At 38.8% G+C, this 23,521-nt stretch overlaps 1 long non-coding RNA gene across 1 annotated transcript in view; it reads right to left on the minus strand.

Moving 5' to 3' along the window:
• The window catches only part of LOC141277231 (uncharacterized), a 42,914-nt gene that overhangs the window by 12,653 nt on the left and 6,740 nt on the right, over positions 1-23,521 (minus strand). Inside the window, exons 2-3 of the long non-coding RNA XR_012328278.1 lie at positions 4,625-4,843; positions 4,068-4,135 (exon numbers count right to left, since the gene is read on the minus strand). This is a non-coding gene — a long non-coding RNA (uncharacterized lncRNA). The remainder of the gene's footprint in view (positions 1-4,067; positions 4,136-4,624; positions 4,844-23,521) is intronic.

Raw genomic sequence — 23,521 nt, forward strand, 5'->3', positions numbered from 1 at the left:
AATTATAATTGAATCAGCTATAAACTAAAACTAACTGCAATTGTAATCCAGCTCTGACCCAGATTGAAGTAAGTGGAATCTAAAAGAATAGACCTAGGGGCTTTCCTGGTGGCGCAGTGGTTGAGAGTCTGCCTGCCGAAGCAGGGGACACGGGTTCGTGCCCTGGTCCAGGAAGATCCCACATGCCGCGGGGTGGCTGGGCCTGTGAGCCATGGCCGCTGAGCCTGCGCGTCCGGAGCCTGTGCTCCGCAACGGGAGAGGCCACAACAGTGAGAGGCCCGCGTACCGCAAAAAAAAAAAAAAAAGAATAGACCTGGTATTGGCTGCCTGGTTGAAGGAAGTTCTTGCACTCTCTGAGAATAGAGAAAAGAAGTAAAATCATCATATTTCACTTATGACTGTTCTTTAGTGACTGGTATAAAATAAAAGTTTATAAGACATGTAAAGAAGCAGGTGAATTGACCCATAATCAAGAGAAGGAAATTCAATAAAGAAAGACTTACTGGGACTTCCCTGGTGGCACAGTGGTTAAGACTCCGCACTCCCAATGCAGGGGACCCAGGTTCAACCCCTGGTCAGGGAACTAGATACCACATGCATGCCGCAACTAAGAGTTCGTATGCCACAACTAAGGAGCCCACATGCCACAACTAAGGAGCCCACCTGCCGCAACTAAGACCTGGCACGACGAAATAAAAATAAATAATTTTTTTAAAGACTTACTAATGACTCTGAAATCTACAGACAAAGACTTTAAAACAAGTGTTATAAATATATTAAATAATTGAAAGAAAAAGATAAATCGAATGAGTTTAGAGACAGTGGATTTTATGAGGGATCTGTAAACTTAAAATAAATAAAATTCAAATTATTGAGCTAAAAAAAACAATTGTTTTAATAACTGAATACCACTGGAGGCTGTAGTCCCTCTCTGCCTGGGCTGCATGCGCTTTTGCACAGTATGGTCATCATATTCCAAGAGTAAGTGCCCCAAGAAACAGGCAGTAGAAGCTTCCAGTTTCTATTGTCAACAAGCACAGAACCCAGATTCAAGGATGGAGACACAGACCTCAGTTCTCAGTGGGAGGAATGTCACAGAATTTGGGGGCCATTATTGAACCCACCACAACAAGAGAATGGATAAACAAACCACCGTCTATTGATGTGAAGTATTTCTACTCAGCAATTAAAAAAGGATGGACTATTAATTCACACAACGTGGATGTATTTCAAAAACATTATGTTTAGTGAAAGAATCCAGGCTCATAAGGAATAAATACCAAATCATTCCATTTACATAAAGTTCAAAAACAATCAAAACTAACTTACAATGAGAGATATCAGAAGAGTACTTGCCTCTTGGGGAGCAATGGACTGAAACAGCGTACTCAGAAGCTTTGAAGGTGATGAAATATTCTATATCTTTATTCCCACGTTGGCTTCATAGGTTTATAGGGGTGTCAAAGCTCACTGAACTGTACACTTAAGACCTTTGCATTTTACTGTATATAAATTAGACTGAAATAGAGCTGTTCAAAACTCAAATAAAAAATTATTGAATGGACATATATACACTACCAAACGTAAAATAGATAGCTAGTGGGAAGCAGCCTCATAGTACAGGGAGATCAGCTCGGTGCTTTGTTACCACCTAGAGGGGTGGGATAGGAAGGGTGGGAGGGAGGGAGACGCAAGAGGGAAGAGATATGGGAACATATGTATATGTATAACTGATTCACTTTGTTATAAAGCAGAAACTAACACACCATTGTAAAGCAATTATACTCCAATAAAGATGTTTAAAAAAAAAAAAGAAATTTTCATGGCAAAAAAAACCAATTATTGAAACACAAGCACTTATGTGGTTCTGGATTGGATAGTGATTTGTACAAACCAGCTATAAAATATATAACTGGAACACTTGGAAATAGTTTATCATGTTTCAGATACTAGGTGAGATAAAATTTACTCATCTGTAGAGACCAAGATAGTTAACTGAAAAAAGCATATCATAAAACAATGTGTACAGTATGATCACCATGGTTAAAAATACTATAGAGGTTTATTAGGGAAGTGAAAATGCTCTCTATCATACTGTCATGGTGGATACGTCATTATACAGTTGTCTAAACACATAGAATGTACAACACCCAGAACGAACTCTAATGTAAACTATGGACTTTGGTTGATAATGATGTGTCAATATAGGTTCATCAGTTGTAACATATGTACACACTCTGGTGGGGGATATTGATAGTGAGGTAGGCTATGCCTGTGTTGGGAGAGGGGGCGTATGGGAAGTCTCTATATCTTAATTTTCTGTGACCCTAAAACTGCTCAAAAATGTCTTAAAAATATAGATAGACACATAATATTACTCCCATATATTCTTAGGGAAAATGTAGGTGGAGTGTTACTAGAGTGTTACTGTGGTAATCTCTGTGCCGTGGGAATGTATGTTTTTATTTTATATTTTTGTTTGCATGGCATTTCTTATAGAAGTACTGCTTCTATAATAATAAAGGTTTACATAATTAACTTGCATTTTGTTTGTGAAAACAATGTTGAAAATTCTTTTCTAAAACTCTGTTCCCAAAACACGTCCTTTTTACCTAGTATAATTTCAATTAGACTATAGTATGTGCAGTATTTAGTATAAGATTGAGTAAAGCATAACAGGTAACCTTTATGGAACCCTTAATATATGCCAATCACCGTGTTTTGCTCTTGCATTTAAACCTTGCAACAGCTGTGTGAGAAAGGTGCTATTACTTTTCCCATTTGCAGATGAGGAGCCTGAGGCCCAACACAGTCACCAAACTAAGAGAAGTCAGAGTCCCCCCTTGTCATCACTCCTATGCAATCAGTCACAGTGTCCATGCTACACGTGCATAATCTCCTTCATTCTCAAAGCACTATTTTGAGATTGCAATGGCTCATCTGGTGAAACCAAGGATCCTAAGAAGTGGAATAACTTGCCCGAGGTCACAAGCCAGCCACTGGCATAGCCAGTGATATGAAAGCAGGTGTGTCTGCTATTGACCAGCAACTGCTACACTGAATCCCTGGCTTTATCAGCAGGACACAGTGTTTTCATGTGAAGCCCTAGCAGAGACTATAACGCCATGCTTCCACTGCACAACTTGTAAAATGCCCAGAGAAGAGAAGAGATTTTTTTTTTTTTTTTTTTTGCAGTATGCGGGCCGCTCACTGTTGTGGCCTCTTCCGTTGTGGAGCACAGGCCCCGGACGCGCAGGCTCAGCGGCCATGGCTCACGGGCCTAGCCGCTCCGCGGCATGTGGGATCTTCCCGGACCGGGGCACGAACCCATGTCCCCTGCATCGGCAGGCGGACTCTAAACCACTGCGCCACCAGGGAAGCCCAGAAAAGAGATATTTATAAATGGTTGTTGGAAGCAAATGCGTCCTTCCATTTCTTTATAATCTAGAGCTAAAGCCCGATCATCAGAACATTGCATGTTCAGAACATATTATCCTGGCCTGCTGCAAAATTGCTTTCCCTGATTTCAACGTTCTTTCCTCAGCACCTACTGAGGGATGAGTCAAGAAAACATTCCACAAATCCCACAAACGTGTTTGTGACAAAGAAGTCATAAGTGAACATTGTTACCTTGTCTCTCTTACTCTCCTGTTGATAAGGCGAAGCTCCCAACGAGAACTATCCTTTAAAATTAGGTACTGGGTGAAACTTTACATTCCTTGAGAATTTTCCTTAGCATTTATTTTATTGTTTTATTTTAAAAACACTCAAATAGTGCTTACCTTGTGCCAGCCACTGTTCTAAATGCTTTACTAATACTGGCACATTTGATTTAATCCTCATAACATGCCTATATAACGAAGTTACTTCTATCATTCTTATTAAGCTTATGAAGAAACGGAGGCACAGGGTGATTACTTAATTTGCCTAAGGTCATACGGTTAAAAAGCATTTTTTTTCCTTACTTACAATTTGAAATCAAATGTGTTTTCTTTCTCACTGGGCTTGCTAAGAGGTTTGGAAGAGGATTTTTAACCGAACCCTAGAATTTTTGGAGGATTCTTTACCTGTAAACATGCATTTTGTTTTCCTTTGAAGTTCTAATACTGCATTGTATGTTGCATTTTCTTTGTTCCTGGATGGATAGATACAGGAATAAAACTAAGAATGGAGCCAAAGACTGAGATCTAGATAAAACTACAATTATGTGTGCAATTCCTATATGCTAAGACAAGTACTTTGTAACATTAAGTCAAGGGGAAAGAATCATTTCTGTATTTGATTAAAGGTTTAATATAAGTTCAAGTTAAATTCTGAAACAAAGATATAAAGGTAATTCAAATAAGAGACTAAATATGTTTAGGCAAAAGGGAGGAGAATGGTAATTTTTAATATAATTTTTAACAAATAATGGTAATTTTTTAATGCACAAATTCAATGAGTTCAGAAGAAAAGGTAAAAGTATATACAGGAGTTTGTCATACTGCCCAGAGCTTATCGTTTTTTAAAGCAATTTTTCTTGTACAAGGTCCAGAAAAGCAATAAATTTAACAAGGCACAGGAAAGCAATCGGGAGCCCAGGTATAAAGACCACATACTAGAACACAGTGACACTACGAAATACCTGTTCTTGTCTTTTGTTGCAAATAAGATCCTTCAGCAACAACAGATTTTCATTTGTAATCATTCACAGCCAATTCCAATTTAGTGCAGATGTGCGTTTAGCTCTGCAGCTGAACCAAAGCTCCTTCACATGGGGAAGTATTTTTCCATTTTTTCTCTATGATATTCCTTTGTCAGAAAAGGGATGAGAAGAACTGTTCCCATGGGCAGTGGAAGGCGTCTGTGAAAAGAAACACCCGTTTATTTGGATGCTATTTCTTTATCAAGTTACTTATTCATTGATCATCCCCTCTAGGAAACGTGCTAAAGATATTGCCAATATTATTACATCAGCATAGGAGTTGAGAAACCAGGTGAACATTTCTCTGACCAAAAGTATTACATTTTCCAGGCAACAATCTCACCTGGGTATGGGAAGTGGTGAGAGTCTGCTTCCAGGGATACCTGTGTGTTTTAGCCTCCTCAGGCTGCATTAACAAATACCACAGGCTTGGTGGCTTCAACAAAGCAGTTTTTCTCACAATTCTGGAGGCTAGAAGTCTGAGATCAAGGTGTCAGCAGGGTTGATTTCTTCTGAGGCCCCTCTCCTTGGCTTGTAGATGGCCACCTTCTCCCTGTGTCCTCACATGGTCTTCCCTCTATATGTGCCTCTGTCCTAATTTCTGCTTCTTATATTGGGTTAGGACCCATCCTAATGACCTCATTTTAACTTAATTGCCTCTTTTAAAACCCCATCTCCAAATACAGTCACATTCTTAGGTACGGTTAAGACTTAAACATGTGAATTTTAGGAGATCTAATTCAGCTCATAAGACAATGTGGACACGCGTGCTTCCTCATCTCTCTACCATGTTTTAAACAGACTAGGTATTTTGCGGCCGAGACATCAATCACAGCAGCCCCATTTCTCAGAAGCCACATGAGTAACTTAAAAAGCTGATGATTTTCTGCCAAAAGCCAGAAGACTTAAGATTTTGACTATAAAATAAAGAGCTCAGTTTTTTAAACTCATATGTGACATAAATATGAATTGAGAAAACATCCCAAATTAGAAAATCAGAATAATAGTAATAAAAGTGGCATTTTAATTTCTGAGGCCCCAGCGAGGCATTAAGAGAGCACTCAAAGGAGAACAGACCAGGAGTTGAGAGGTGAAAAAAGGGAGGCACTACTCCTTCAGAAAACTTAAATTGTGTTCTCTCTCTGTTTTAACACAAAACTTCCCATTACAACACCCTCGTCAAATCAAATCAAATCAAATCAAAATAAAATTGAAAAGGGAAGATTACACCTGAATAAATGCAGCCTTCCTAAAAGCCAAAGAAGATGCTGGCGATGGTGTCGATGTTGTCTATAAATAAAACAAAAGGACCGTGAGCCACAACTACTGAAGCCCTCGCGCCTAGAGCCTGTGCTCTACAACAAGAGAAGCGACCACAACGAGAAGCCCGCGCACCGCAACGAAGAGTAGGCCCCGCTCGCCACAACTAGAAAAAGCCCATGCACAGCAACGTAGACCCAACACAGCCAAAAATAAATTAATTTTTTAAAAAATTTTTTAATTAAAAATTTTAAAACAGAGGCTCACCAGCCTCCCTATCGTCACTGCGTACTGTGAATATTCCAGGTCTCCTCACTGTTTGCACAGTTTGAGCCAAAGCACCTCAGCCTCCTGAAAGATGAGCCATTATTGCATTTCACCAAAGCCAGATCTTTCTAAGGATATCTATAGCATGTTGGAGCTGAAGAGGATATTATACTCATCAAATCCAGTATCCTCCAGGTGGCCCATATGATGCTAACAGCTTTCTCAGAAGAGGCTTTGTAGTCAAAAAGTTTGCAGAATGCAAACTTTGTATTGTCTGTGGTTTGTTGTTCTTTTGACCCCACATGCTTCTCAGAGCTTCGTGGTTGCTAAAATGTATACTTTTATAAATTTACAATATTAATAGAATATATATTTAATATAATATATAATAAATATTATATATAAACTTTAATATTATAATATTAGATTTTATATGCATCATATAACATATGTAATATCTAATGTTATGATATATTACATATATTAGGTATTATATATATAAACTTTAATATTATAGTTTGAATACCCCATGGAGTGTTCAGTTTTTTTAACAATTTTCCTGACCCCAGAAGCACTGTTACAAAGACAGTTCTTAGAGCACTTTGTGAAATGCAGATGTAGTCCAATTGCCTCGTTTAACAGATTGAGAAACAGAGACACAAGATTGATGCTACTTTCCCAGGGGCAATGCCAAGATCAGGATATAAATATCCTAATTCTCAGTGCCCTTTCTTCTATGCCATTGAACTTCTTCCTAATGAATACTGATCTCTGGACTTGGTCAGAAGGCCTGTGCAGATATCCATTCAGGAAATCTGAATCTTCAGGTTGGAATGTAACGTCTGACATAAATGATGTATTTAATCCTCATAAAATATATACCAAATACTATGTAAAATTTTGGATTTTAGGGGGCTTCCCTGGTGGCGCAGTGGTTGAGAGTCTGCCTGCCGATGCAGGGGACACAGGTTCGTGCCCTGGTCTGGGAAGATCCCACATGCCACGGAGCTGGCCGCTGAGCCTGCGCGTCCGGAGCCTGTGCTCCGCAACGGGAGAGGCCACAACAGTGAGAGGCCCGTGTACCACAAAAAAAAAAAAAAAAAGAAAATTTGGATTTAGCCTATAATTGGGTTATTCAAATAAAGAAAAGAAGTCTGTCTTATCATGCAACTCTATTTGGTCACTTGTTAGCTATAGATTGGTCCAGACCACACAGAAGGAATGTGGCAGTGTATGAGCAACAGTCTAGAATAAATTTTTGATTTGTTCATTTAGAAAAAAAAAGAGAAAAGAAGTCTTATAAATTGAACATGTTTAAATTCTCACATTGACAAAATTCTTCCACAAATTAAAAGAGTCTGGTTAGTACAGATTATCATGAAGAGTAGCTCACAAAAGTGTGAGCGAGGACATGGACAAAGAAAATCTATAGAAAACACCAAATTCTCAGCCAGAATATCTGTCTCCTTGTTTTCTGACTACTTATGAAAAATGCAATTTCAACTTTATTTTTTTCTTGCCCTAAGAATAGGAGTGTCAGCTAAATACAGGATGCCCCATTAAGTCTGAATCTTAGATAAACAACAGATTTTTAATATAAGTAGCTCTCAAATATTGCATAAGATATACTTACACTTTATTTTTATTTTCTAAATCTGGCAATTTTGCTTATGAAGGATACTCACACTTATTGAAAAGGCCTTCACTAAAGCAACAGATTAAAATGTCAATAGAAAGTAAAAGTTGACAGTAAGGAAAAGCCAGAAAGGCTGATTATCATTCAATAACTGAAGTTCGATTCTGAGATTTAAACTCAAGTATCAAAGATGAGAGATTAAGGGATATATTTATGCATTAAATTACATTTCCTACATTCCTGATTTGAGCCTCAGTGAAAACTACAAAAAGCCAACCTGTGTTTTATTTATTTATTTTTTTTATTTTTTTTTAACATCTTTATTGGGGTATAATTGCTTTACAATGGTGTGTTAGTTTCTGCTTTATAACAAAGTGAATCAGTTATACATATACATATGTTCCCATATCTCTTCCCTCTTGCGTATTTATTTTTTTAAATGTAATACAATTTACTTCAAAATGTTTTTTTTAATAGATCTTTATTGGAGTATGATTGCTTCACAATGCTGTGTTAGTTTCTGTTGTACAACAAAGTGAATCAGTCATATGCATACATATATCCCCATATGCCCTCCCTTGTGAGCCTCCCTCCCACACTCCCTATCCCACCCCTCTAGATCATCGCAAGGCACGGAGCTGATCTCCCTGTGCTATGCGGCTGCTTCCCACTAGCTACCTATTTTACATTTGGCAGTGTATATATGTCGATGCTACTCTCACTTCACCCCAGCTTCCCCTTCCCCCTCCTCCATGTCCTCAAGTCCACTATCTATGTCTATGTCTTTATTCCTGCCCTGCCACTAGGTTCATCAGTACCATTTTTTAAGATTCCATATATATGTGTTAGCATACAGTATTTGTTTTTCTCTTTCTGACTTACCTCTGTATGACAGAATCTAGGTCCATCCACCTCACCACAAATAACCCAATCTCGCTTTTTTATGGCTAAGTAATATTCCATTGTATATATGTGCCACATCTTCTCTATCCATTCATCTGTGGATGCACATTCAGGTTGCTTCCATGTCCTGGCTACTGTAAATAGTGCTGCAATGAACAGTGTGGTACATGTCTCTTTTTTTTTTTTTGATTTTTTTTGAACTTCTGAATTTTATTTTATTTTTTTACACAGCAGGTTCTTATTAGTCATCCATTTTATACACAGCAGTGTATACAGGTCGATCCCAATCACCCAATTCATCACATCACCACCCCCAACCCCTGCCTCTTTCCCCCCTTGTTGTCCACACATTTGTTCTCTAAATCAGTGTCTCAATTTCTGCCCTGCAAACCACTTCATCTGTACCATTTTTCTAGGTTCCACATATATGCGTTAGTATGCGATATTTGTTTTTCTCTTTCTGACCTCACTCTGTGTGACAGTTTCTAGGTCCATCCACGTCTCAACAAATGACCCAATTTCGTTCCTTTTTATGGCTGAGTAATGTTCCATTGTATATATGTACCACATCTTCTTTATCCATTCGCCTGTCGATGGGCATTTAGGTTGCTTCCATGTCCTGGCTATTGTAAATAGTGCTGCAATGAACAATGGGGTGCATGCGTCTTTTTGAATTATGGTTTTCTCTGGGTATATGTCCATTAGTGGGATTGCTGGATCATATAGTAATTCTATTTTTAGTCATTTAAGGAACTTCCATAGTGGTTGTATCAATTTACATTCCCACCAGCAGTGCAGGAGGGTTCCTTTTTCACCACACCCTTTCCAGCATTTATTCTTTCTAGATTTTTTGATAATGGCCATTCTGAACGGAGTTAGGTGGTAACCTCATTGTAGTTTTGATTTGCATTTCTCTAGTAATTAGTGGTGTTGAACATATTTTCATGTGCCTCTTGGCCATCTGTATGTCTTCTTTGGAGAAATGTCTATTTAGGTCTTCTGCCCTTTTTTTTTTTTCTTTTTTGCCATACGCGGGCCTCTCACTGTTGTGGCCTCTCCCGTTGCGGACCACAGGCTCCGGACGCGCAGGCTCAGCGGCCATGGCTCACGGGCCTAGCCACTCTGCAGCATGTGGGATCTTCCCGGACCGGGGCACGAATCTGTGTTCCCTGCATCGGCAGGCGTACTCTCAACCACTGCGCCACCAGGGAAGCCCTTCTGCCCATTTTTTAATTGAGTTGTTTGTTTTTTTGATATTGAGCTCTGTGAGCTGTTTGTATATTTTGGAGATTAACCCTTTGTCCATTGTTTCATTTACAAATATTTTCTCCCATTCTGAGGGTTGTCTTTTTATCGTGTTTATGATTTTCTTTGCTGTGCAAAAGCTTTTGTTTAATTAGGTCCCATTTATTTATTTTTGTTTTTATTTTCATTACTCTAGGAGGTGGGTAAAAAAGGATCTTGCTGTGGTTTATGTCAAAGAGTGTTTTTCCTATGTTTTCCTCTAAGAGTTTGTTTTTTGTTTATTTTTTTAAGTGTTTCTTTTAAAAAAAATAAAATATAAAAATAAAATAAATAAAAAATAAAAAAAGTTTTTATTTATTTTATTTTTGACTGCGCTGGGTCTTCATTGTTGCCCATGGGCTTTTCTCTCGTTGCGGTGAGCAGGGGCTACTCTTTGTTGTGGTGCGTGGGCTTCTCATTGCAGTGGCTTCTCTTGTTGCAGAGCATGGGCTCTCGGCACATGGGCTTCAGTAGTTGTGGCATGTGGGCTCAGTGGTTGTGGCTCGTGGACTCTAGAGCACAGGCTCAGTAGTTGTGGCACACGGGCTTAGTTGCTCCGCGGCATGTGGGATCTTCCCAGACCAGGGCTTGAACCCGTGTCCCCTGCATTGGCAGGTGGATTCTTAACCACTGCGCCACCAGGGAAGCCCCCTCTGAGAGTTTTATACTGTCTGGTCTTACATTTAGGTCTTTAATCCATTTGGAGTTTATTTTTGTGTATGGTGTTAGGAAGTGTTCTAATATCATTCTTTTACATGTAGCTGTCCAGTTTTCCCAACACCATTTATTGAAGAGACCATCCTTCCTCCATTGAGTATTCTTGGCTCCCTTGTCAATTATGAATTAACTGTGTACATGTGGGTTTATTTCTGAGCTGTCGATTCTGTTCCATTAGTATATACCTGAGGCACAGGCAGGCATCACTCCTGCTGGATTCTGTAACAAATTGTGCTGGTGGCAGGACCATGGCCAAAACGAGATATAATATCCACAGGGGAAGGAGCTGTTTCTGGGTCTAGCTGGGACCACAGTTGGCAATTCAGCAGCCTGGGCATGGATCTGCTTTCTCAAAACAGCCCTCACTGGGCTTGGGCTCCAATAGGATTTAACAGTCTCCTACCTGGATCCCAAATCTCCCACTAAGGCACTTCTGTCCAAGATGGCTGCCAACTTATTATTGCTGAGTAGGGATACAAACAGGAGACTCCTATTCTGCCATCTTGCTGACATCATTCCCTGTGAAAATGTTATTTGTTAAAATTTGATTTCACCTTTTAGAATTAGTTTGTATGTGTGTGTGCCTTTCTGCCTGATGTAACATCTAACCAGATTTTACCCAAAGAAATCCCTCCAGGGCAGGTTTATAAGAGATTCTAATCAAGATTAAAACAAGCATTCTTCACTATGAAGAACATGTTTCTTAACTTTTCTAAGACTTCTAAAACAACTAAAACTTGTATATACCAGAAAACAGAAACCTCTGCAGACTAGCATCATCTAAAGCAAATCTTTAAAGATGAGGGTAGGGCAGCAAAGGGGTAATGAACCATGCAGAGCTTGCTTTGAGAGGCACCCAGTTTGAAAAGAGCATTGTCAAGCTGACAGAAGCATTTGTCTCAGTAAATATTCTTCTTCATTCCTAAAGCATTCAACCATGAGAAGGTGAGCACAGACAGCAGTCTACAAGTCTCTAATGAATACTTGTAACACACAAGCTGAAAAATTCTTGATTTGTCTGCCCTTTGTGAAAAATAGCAAGAACTGGAGATGGGGGTTAAAAATGAGGGAGGCTTTCACTTCCCATGGTAGGCCAGCCTGTGGCAAAATGAACCTCTCACCAAGAAAATCTTTAAAAGATGAATAAAATACAGAAAACTTCAGGTTGAAGATATCAGAGAGCTACCAAGGCAGCCAGGACTCAAGGAACACATTACTGGAGAGGAATGAAGCCCAGAGAAGTGAACTTAACATTCTGGGCCCCTTTTCCTTCAGGCATTTGATAGTTCATGTGATACACAGGTCAGAAGGATTTTTTTAATCCAAAATAAGGAGGACATATACCCCCAATTTATGCAATGAGGCCAACCTAACTTTCATATTAAAATCTGGAAAGGACATTGCAAGAAAAGTGAATTACAGACTAATAACCGTCATGAGCATAGTTGCAAAATTGATTTCAATATAAGCCACCGATATATTAAAAAGGTAATAAATACATCACAATCCATTGAATTGGATCCAGGAATGCATCACAATCCATGAATGCAACGTTGTTCCCACAGTTGAAAGAAAGAAAGAAAGAGAGAGAGAGAGAAAGAGAGAGGGAGAGAAAGAGAGAGAGAGGGAGGGAGGGAGGAAGGGAGGAACGGAGGGAGGAAGGAAGGGAGGGAGGAAGGAAAGAAGGAAGGAAGGGAGAGGGAGAGGAAGAAACAGAGGGTGGGAGGGAGGGAGGAAAGAGAAAGGAAGGAAGAAAGAAAGGAAGAAGAAAAGGCGGGAGGGAGGGAGAAAGAAAAGCCAAACAATTCACCACACTGGAAGAAGAAAAGAAAAAAAAAAAGGTCTTTTCAATAGATGCCAGAAAAAGCACTTGAAAAAGTTCATTACAGAAACTTAGCAAACTAGAAATAAAAGAATCTAACATTAGTTTGATATTGAGGCTCATCTACAAAACACCTACAGCAAACATCATACTTAACGGTAAAATATTTAAACCCCACCTCCTAAGATCAGGAACATGACAAAACACCCTCTATCACCTCTTCTCTTCCACATTGTAATAGTTTAGGTCCTTGGCTACGCATGTGGGTAAGTAAAAGAACTACCAAAGCATAAAGAATGGAAAAGTAAATATCCCTATGATTGGTCACAGACCACACAGTTGTTCATCTGGCATATCCAAAAACATTCCACAGAAAAACTATTAAAATGAATAAGTGAACCTAGCAAAATTGCTCATTAAAGTCAGAATGAAAAAGTTTCATTATTATCTACCGGGAAGAGGTAGAAAATGAGTTTTTTAAGTGGTAGTTACAAAAGCATAAAGAATACTTAAGGATTACCCTAACAGAATACATACAACACTTCTTCACAGAAAACTAAAGACATTATTGAGAGAAAATATGAAAGAGCTAAACAAACAGGACAAATGTCTATGAATTTCAAGACAATATATTATAGAGATAATAATTCCTTCTAAACTGATATATTCATTCAACACAATCCAAAGGAAAATCCCAGCTGTATTTTTATATTGTGGAAATTGAAAAGTTGATATTAAAATATGTATGTGAATTAAAAGTCCACAGATACCTAAGATAATTTTGAAAACAAAGTTGAAGGGTTCACATTACTAGTTATTAAGACTCATTATAAAACTATATTAATTATGACAATGTGACATGGCACAAAGATGGAAAAATATTCCAGTTAAACAGAATAGAGGGCTTCCCTGGTGGCACAGTAGTTAAGAATCTACGTGGTAATGCAGGGGACACGGGTTCAAGTGCTGGTCCGGGAAGACCCCACATGCAGCGGAGCAATTAAGCCCGGCGCCACAACTAGCCTGCACTCTAGAGCCTGTGAGCCACAACTACTGAGCCCACGTGCCACAACTACTGAAGCCCGGGCACCTAGAGCCCGTGCTCCACAATGAGAAGCCACCGCAATGAGAAGCCCGCGCACCGCAACGAAGAGTAGCCCCCGCTTGTCGCAACTAGAGAAAGCCCGCACGCAGCCAAAAATTAATTAATTAATTAATTAAATGCAATGGCAAGTCACCAGAGGCTCTTAGTGGAAAATGCTATGAACAAATTTATATTATAAATTTATAATTTACAACAAGAGTGACAACTGGGTGGAGCAGGGAGGAGGCAGTAACCCAAAGTTGTTGGTGTCTCCAATCAAGATGATAGCTGTGGAGCTAGAATAAAATGGGATGTTGTCAAACTGGTGTGGTGCCATGGATGCCAGAAGGAGAGATCGCTTTAAGTGAGGAAATTGCTTTAAGTGGCAGGTGTTCCCTGAAGATGGAGGGAGGTGTAGACTAAAGAAGTATCATTGCATTTAATGGCATGGAAGTCCCCGCTAACAGCAGAGAAGGAGAAACTTTGAGGCAACTCACAGAAGACATGGTCTCAGGAAACCAACCTGACAATACCTGGGAAATCAATACTGTAGATAACTTGGCTTTGAGAAGAGATGGCGAGGGTTTTTAAATCAAAGGTATATTGATCTCACATGGAGTTTGGGGGAAATGGCTGACATATCAAACCCTGTTCCCTTCTCATGCCATCTTACAAACACCCCTCAGTCCAATTCCACTCTTATTCTCAGCAAAGTGACCTTGAGAAATAGGAAGTAGATTAACCTTCCCTAGGCAACTCATTCTACTGTTTAACCCTAGCTTTCCACACTAATGCCCTTAAATCCTAGGTAAATCCTCCAGACGGGCAGGCTATTTTGGAACCATAATCTCTTCTCACCACAGGATCAAACTAACTACCTCTTCAAATACAGCCAGGTTTTGTTTTGCCTTTTTAGTACACTGAATGTAAAAGTTGACATCAGAGTCTGAAAGGGTAATTGTACGTGATTATATTTCTTTATCACTAATTTTAAAAGCCTGCATAAACCATAATTTGCTGTGTCTTTGCAGATGTTATCTTGTATGGCTTATAATCCATTAATTGCTACGTTGCTCAAATGTTCTTGTGAATTTTCTGGGTCTGCCTACTTATCTCATTTGAAAGTTACTCTCAGGTACACTTTTTTATAACCTTCAGTCATCTTCTTGAGTTTTGATGTTATTAAATAATAGCTTTTCAGAAAATGAAAGAAGAAAATCAATAAGCAATGGTAGAGGTGCTCTGACATCACTGATCACTATACTTTCCTATTTTACATTCCTTGCCCATATTTTATGCTGTATTTGTTACTTCCCAATTGTGCCATGTTAGGAAGCTGAACATTAATTAATTTGCTTCCCAGTTAGAAGGCTTAATCATTGGAATACCTAAATTGTTTTAACAATACCTAACAATACCTAAATTGTTTTAATTAAATGAGAATAACATGCATGTCCTTTTTCTATCTTCTTCATTCCTGTGTCTGGCACATATTGGGTACTTAATGAATATGTGCTGTATGAGTAAATGAGTGAATGAAAGCATTTCACAGACTCTTGGCAGAATGTGCAATGGTCTAAACATGCTGCTATTAAAGGGGAAAGGAAATTACTGTGTGCATTTAGAGGTGTGGGATTCGTCAAATCAGTGCTCTCCTAGAGAAACTTCCAAGATGAAGAAAATGTTCCACGTGGTGTTGTTCAATTTGGTGTCCGTCAGCCACATTCAGCTACTGAGCACTTGAGATGTGACTAGTACACCTGAGGAACTGAACTCTTAATCTGATTTAATTTTCACTAATTTAAATTAAATAGCCACATGTGGCTACTGTAGTGGACAGTGCAGCTTTAAATGAATCATACATGCCCAGTCCCGTCCTTTTGAAAACTAGAGGCATTTTCCTGATACGCCCATACAATGTTAGAAACAAACTAATTCAAACGCCAGTGTGAGGTGTTTATACCAGTTTGAAACATCAGCATCAAAGACTAAGGCAGGGATGTAGTGGAGCTGGCTGGAGAAGTACAGCCGTTGACGGCATCTGCCCCCAGCACACACACGCTCCTCCACCTCAGTCATCTGTACCTCTCCCTCAGGATTTACCACGTTCACAAGATACGGTTTCTGCAAGCCCTGGGGCTGAGTCTCATTGAACTCAGTATATCCATTTCCCAGTGTGCCTGGCACAGAGTAGCCACTGAAGTGAATGCATATACAGAAAGGCATATATGTTGATTTTTTCACTTAGGTACAAGTAGGTCTATGTAGCACAAAGCCATATATTACACATACATAGACATAACCATGATTAGGGTTACCACATATCCCAGTTTAACCTGGGCAATGCTAAAACTTACTATCCCAATGTCCCCATTTGGGTTCTCATCCTCTTAGATTCTCAAAAGTGCCACTGTTTGAACTCTATCAAATCTCTACTCTTTATCAACTCTCCAGAGCTGTATTTATGTGGATTGCTACATTTTGGAATAACCAATTTATTATTGTTATTATTATTATTAATAATAAATTCTCCTTCTTGGTCTGATCATTGTAAATGTACATTAGAGGTATTTCTTGATTAACTACAGTATGTTCTTTTTTTTTTTTTTACATCTTTATTGGAGTATAATTGCTCTACCATGGTGTGTTAGTTTCTGCTTTATAACAAAGTGAATCAGTTATACATATACATATGTTCCCATATCTCTTCCCTCTTAGTATGTTCTTATTAAGTAAAAGAAAATAATATTGAAATAGAGCCACTTGGTTTCCATAAAAATTAAAGACTTAAGTCATAATTAAAAGGGAATTATGTACAAAATTAAGACTGAACAGTGAAATTAAACCCCTGCTGCCACCCCACGTGTTGCAAAGAACACTAGAACGAGTTGAGAAACCACTCAACCAGCCAGGGGTGGCTCTGGCTCACCATGGGGATGAGGAACAGTGTGCTTACGCTTCAGGACACCCATAAATCTGCCCATGCCAAAGTTACCTGGCAGATCAGACCGGAATTAGAATTCCTGTGTTGAATATTATTCAAGCTAATTTGAAATGTAATTGCATAATCACATCAATATAGTCAAAGAAATGTGGCTTTTACTGAAAAGGTATAATCATTTTCTAATTACCAATTAAGAACTCTCCACAGTTTATTAGAATTGGAGAATTACAGTATGTGAATTAGCCCAATTGCTCTCTGGAAGTCCTCAGGTGACAGAAATATAAATAATTCACTGTGAAACTCTGGCTGTAATTGGTATCCTGAAACCAAAATTCATGCCCCCATGCTTTTTACCTTCTCACCTTCAATACCAGTTTATTTAATCCAAGTTCCAAGGGAGAATAATATTGATCCCAGTGGCTCTGAACAGTTTGTTTGTTGTAACTGCCGGTGAAGGATCAACTTTAGTAAATACCAGTTATTCAAAAATGGTCCATTTGCACAATGAAATTTAAAGTACAGCTAAGAGGGACTTCCCTGGTGGCCCAGCGGTTAAGACTCTGTGCTTCCACTTCAGGGGGCACGGGTTCAATTCCTGGTTGGGGAACTAAGATCCCACATACCACGCAGTGCAGCCAAAAGCTAAAACAAACAAACAAACAAACAAAAAATATATATATATATAAAGTACAGCTAAGAGTTCCTGAGTAACCGGTTAAAATAGTTGCCTAGATGTCTATAATGCATGGCCACTGGATGAGCAGTCAAAACACCTGCATTCTAGCCCAGCTCTCATTCTTATTACTGAGCCTCCCTCTTAAACTGTCTGAACCCCAAGTTCCTCCTGTACGGAATCAGCATAATTACCCCAGAACTACATATCAGACAAGGTTAGAAGGGCTCAAACAAAAGAAATAAAGTCTGTGGAAGTTCTCTATAAAATTAGTCTCACTATGCACATGCAATCAAATATTTTAAGGTATGCTTTAAGTAGAATTATAATGATAGAAGTCCTTTCTCTAGGAATCAAAATGCTCAATGAAACTAATAAATATCACTTGCTAGCCTGAAGGGTCTCTGTTTCCTCAGCCCTGGAAAGCTCTGTGAGAGACCCATCCCTGCCTTCAGAGTTTCCAGTCCAGCCCTCTACCTACCACCTCTACTAGTTTCAAAATCTGCCCCCAAAAATCTTACTGGAAAGACCAATTTTGTGTTTTCTCCCAGATGGATCTTTATTCCCTACGTACCTCAAGGCTGCAGGATGTTTCATTCTACCTCTCAAAACATTTTGACCAAGACCCCTAGCTGCCATTATATACAAGGATCAGTGCAAATGTTCCATGGAAAAAATGCCTGACATTGTTATTGTTATATCAGCCCTGCATGACCAGGAAAATCTTTGTTGTTTATTCTCTCCCCCAAGATAGGATTTCTGTCTGTGTAAGCTCCCAGTTCACACCCAGCATCAGGAAATGCCCCTCCCCCAAATTAAAAAAAAAAAAAAGCTGGAGATCACTACCTCACCTCTGCTACTTTCTCTCCTCCATGGAATTTTGGTTCATCTAATCCCTGTGCCTCCACAGCTCTCTGATATTTTCAAAAAAATTTTTTTATTTTATTAGGCATTTCTTTTTGCAATGGACACACTTGCCTGCTGTGTCTATTACATCATTCCTGGGAGTAGAAGTCATAACAACATCTTTTTAATTCTGAACTAATATATTTTGCACATATCCTTTAAGTAAGTTTTAAAATTAAACCTTGAGGTCCAATTTTCTAATGAATGGTATATTTAACCTTGAATCCTAATTGATGTTTTTTTTCCAGAAAATGTTATCATTTGAGCAGATTCTCTAGCACAGGTACAAGGAAACTGACACCAGAAGTGTTTGGCTTTGTTCTTACACCTCGCAGAATGGCCACTCATGGGATCACCTACAAGCTTCTTTTTGACCTTGCCTTAGAAAAGATATTAATCATAGGATTATCTTAAGATTATATGATACCTTTTCCATAGAAGTGAAAATAAAATTGAACATATTGTTTATGCATTATTAAGTATTGTGTGGTATAACACTCCATGCATCTAATAAAGATATATATACACAAAGGTAAAGTAAATTGCCCAAGAGTACAGAATTACCTGGTGGAAAAGTTTCAAAATAAATTAACCTGAATTTCAAGGATTGTCCTTCTTAGAGAACTGACTCCTACCTCTATTTGATACAATAAAAAAATTAATAATTCAATCCTTCTAGTGTGAATAAGTAGTGGCTTTTGGTCAGTTCTGTCAAATTATTAATTTTAAAACTGCAAGTATGGTTTGCTGAACCAAGATGGCTAAGTAGAAGGAAGTGCTTTCACTCCCTCTTGTGAGAACACCAGAATCAAAACTAGCTGCTGAACAATCATTGACAGGAAGACACTGGAACTCACCAAATAAGATACCCCACATCCAAAGACAAAGGAGAAGCCACAATGAAACGGTGGCAGGGGCACAATCACAGTAAAATCAAATCCCATAACTGCTGGGTGGGTGACTCACAGACTGGAGAACGCTTATACCACAGAAGTCCACCCACTGGAGTGAAGGTTCTGAGCCCCACATCACGCTTCCCAACCTGGGGGTTCAGCAATGGGAGGAGGAATTCCTAGAGAATCAGACTTAGAAGGCTAGTGGGATTTGATGGCAGGACTTTGACAGGACTGGGGGAACCAGAGACTCCATTCTTGGAGGGCACACACAAAGTAGTGTGCACACCAGGACCCAGGGGAAGGAGCAGTGAACCCAGGGGAGACTGAACCAGACCTACCTGCTAGTGTTGGCAGGTCTCCTGCGGAGGCGGGGGTGGCTCTGGCTCACCGTGGGGAGGAGGACACTGGCAGCAGAAGTTCTGGGAAATACTCCTTGGAGTGAGCCTTCCCAGAGTCTGCCATTAGCCCCACCAAAGAGCCCAGGTAGTCTTCAGTGTTGGGTTGCCTCAGGCCAAACAACCAACTGGGAGGGAACCCAGCCCCACCCATCAGCAGTCAAGCAGATTAAAGTTTTACTGAGCTCTGCCCACCAGAGCAACACCCAGCTCTACCCACCACCAGTCCCTCCCGTCAGGAAACCTGCACAAGCCTCTTAGATAGCCTCATCCACCAGAGGACAGACAGTGGAAGCAAGAAGAACTACAATCCTGAAGCCTGTGGAACAAAAACCACATTCACAGAAAGATAGACAAGATGAAAAGGCAGAGGGCTATGTACCAGATGAAGGAACAAGATAAAACCCCCCAAAAAAACTAAATGAAGTGGAGATAGGCAACCTTCCAGAAAAAGAATTCAGAATAATGATAGTGAAGATGATCCAGGACCTCAAAAAAAGAATGGAGGCAAAGATCGAGAAGATGCAAGAAATGTTTAACAAAGACCTAGAGGAATTAAAGAACAAACAAACAGAGATGAACAGTACAATAACTGAAATGAAAACTACACTAGAAGAAATCAATAGCAGAATAACTGAGGCAGAAGAATGGATAAGTGACCTGGAAGACAGAATGGTGGAATTCACTGCTACAGAACAGAATAAAGAAAAAAGAATGAAAAGAAATGAACACAGCCTAAGAGACCTCTGGGACAACATTAAATGCAACAACATTCGCATTATAGGGCTCCCAGAAGGAGAAGAGAGAAAGGAAGGACCTGAGAAAATATATGAAGAGATTATAGTCAAAAACTTCCCTAACACGGGAAAGGAAATAGCCACCCGAGTCCAGGAAGCGCAGCCAGTTCCATACAGGATAAACCCAAGGAGAAGCATGCCCAGACACAGTAATCAAATTGGCAAAAATTAAAGACAAAGAAAAATTATTGAAAGCAGCAAGGGAAAAATGACAAATAACATACAAGGGAACTCCCATAAGGTTAACAGCTGATTTCTCAGCAGAAACTTTACAAGCCAGAAGGGAGTGGCATGATATACTTAAAGTGATGAAAGGGAAGAACCTACAACCAAGATTACTCTACCCAGCAAGGATCTCATTCACATTCGACAGAGACAAGCAAAAGCAAAGAGAATTCAGCACCACCAAACCAGCTCTACAACAAATGCTAAAGGAACTTCTCTAAGTGGGAAACACAAGAGAAGAAAAGGAACTACAAAAACAAACCCAAAACAACTAAGAAAATGGTCATAGGAACATACATATCAATAATTACCTTAAACGTGAATGGATTAAATGCTCCAACCAAAAAACAGACACTGGCTGAATGGATACAAACACAAGACCCATATATATGCTGTCTACAAGAGACCCACTTCAGACCTAGGGACACATTCAGACTGAAAGTGAGGGGATGGAAAAAGATATTCCATGCAAACGGAAATCAAAAGAAAGCTGGAGTAGCAATACTCATATCAGATAAAATAGACTTTAAAATAAAGAATGTTACAAGAGACAAGGAAGGACACTACATAATGATCAAGGGATCAATCCAAGAAGAAGATATAACAATTATAAATATATATGCACCCAACATAGGAGCACCTCAAAACATAAGGCAACTGCTAACAGCTGTAAAAGAGGAAATTGACAGTAACGCAATAATAGTGGGGGATTTTAACACCTCACTTACACCAATGGACAGATCATCCAAAATGAAAATAGATAAGAAAACAGAAGCTTTAAATGACACAACAGACCAGATAGATTTAATTGATATTTATAGGACATTCCACCCATAAACAGCAGATTACACTTCCTTCTCAAGTGTGCACGGAACATTCTCCAGGATAGATCACATCTTGGGTCATAAATCAAGCCTCAGTAAATTTAAGAAAATTGAAACCATATCAAGCAACTTTTCTGACCACAACACTATGAGATTAGAAATGAATTATAGGGGAAAAAATGTAAAAAACACAAACACATGGAGGCTAAACACTATGTTACTAAATAACCAAGAGTTCACTGAAGAAATCAAAGAGGAAATCAAGAAATACCTAGAGACAAATGACAATGAAAACACGACAATCCAAAACCTATGGGATGTAGCAAAAGCAGTTCTAAGAGGGAAGTTTATAGCTATATAAGCCTACCTCAAAAAACAAGAAAAATCTCAAATAAATAATCTAACCTTACACCTACAGGAACTAGAGAAAGAAGAACAAACAAAACCCAAAGTTAGCAGAAGGAAAGAAATCATAAAGATCAGAGCAGAAATAAATGACATAGAAACAAAGAAAACAATAGCAAAGATCAATAAAACTAAAAGCTGGTTCTTTGAGAATATAAACAAAATTGATAAACCATTAGCCAAGGCTCATCAAGAAAAAGAGGGAGAGGACTCAAATTGATAAAATTAGAAATGAAAAAGGAGAAGTTACAACAGACACCACAGAAATACAAAGCATCCTAAGAGACTACTACAAGCAACTCTATGCCAATAAAATGGACAACCTGGAAGAAATGGACAACTTCTTAGAAAGATATAACCTTCCAAGACTGAACCAGGAAGAAATAGAAAATATGAACAGACCAATCACAAATCATGAAATTGAAACTGTGATTAAAAATCTTCCAACAAACAAAAGTCCAGGACCAGATGGCTTCACAAGCGACTTCTATCAAACATTTAGAGAAGAGCTAACACCCATCCTTCTCAAACTCTTCCAAAAAATTGCAGAGGAAGGAACACTCCCAAACTCATTCTATGAGGCCACCATCACCCTGATACCAAAACCAGACAAAGATACTACAAAAAAAGAAAATTACAGACCAATATCACTGATGAATATAGATGTAAGAATCCTCAACAAAATACTAGCAAACAGAATCCAACAACACTTTAAGAGGATCATACACCATGATCAAGTGGGATTTATCCCAGGAATGCAAGGATTCTTCAGTATACACAAATCAATCAATGTGATACACCATATTAACAAACTGAAGAAGAAAAACCACATGATCATCTCAATAGAGGCAGAAAAAGCTTTTGACAAAATTCAACACCTATTTATGATAAAAACTCTCCAGAAAATGGGCATAGAGGGAACCTACCTCAATATAATAGGGCCATATACAACAAACCCACAGCAAACATCATTCTCAATGGTGAAAAACTGAAAGCATTTCCTCTAAGATCAGGAACAAGACAAGGATGTCCACTCTCACCACTATTATTCAACATAGTTTTGGAAGTTCTAGCCTTGGCAATCAGAGAAGAAAAAGAAATAAAAGGAATACAAACTGGAAAAGAAGAAGTAAAACTGTCACTGTATGCAGATGACATGATACTATACATAAAGAATCCTAAAGATGCCACCAGAAAACTACTCGAGCTAATCAATGAATTAGGTAAAGTTGCAGGACACAAAACTATTGCACAGAAATCTCTTGCATTCCTATATACTAATGATGAAATATCTGAAAGAGAAATTAAGGAAACACTCCCATTTACCACTGCAACAAAAAGAATAAAATACCTAGGAATAAACCTACCTAGGGAGACAAAAGACCTGTATGCAGAAAACTATAAGACACTGATGAAAGAAATTAAAGATGATACCAACAGATGGAGAGATATACCATGTTCTTGGATTGGAAAAATAAATATTGTGAAAATGACTATACTACCCAAAGCAATCTACAGATTCAATGCAATCACTATCAAATTACCAATGGCATTTTTTACGGAACTAGAACAAAAAATCTTAAAATTTGTATGGAGACATAAAAGACCCCGAATAGCCAAGGAGTCTTGAGGGAAAAAAACGGAGCTGGAGGAATCAGACTCCCTGACTTCAGACTATACTACAAAGCTACAGTAATCAAGACAATATGGTACTGGCACAAAAACAGAAACATAGCTCAATGGAACAAGATAGAAAGCCCAGAGATAAACCCACGCATCTATGGTCAACTAATCTATGA

The sequence above is a fragment of the Tursiops truncatus genome, chromosome 19, assembly GCF_011762595.2.
Source record: "Tursiops truncatus isolate mTurTru1 chromosome 19, mTurTru1.mat.Y, whole genome shotgun sequence".
Classification (NCBI taxonomy): domain Eukaryota; kingdom Metazoa; phylum Chordata; class Mammalia; order Artiodactyla; family Delphinidae; genus Tursiops; species Tursiops truncatus.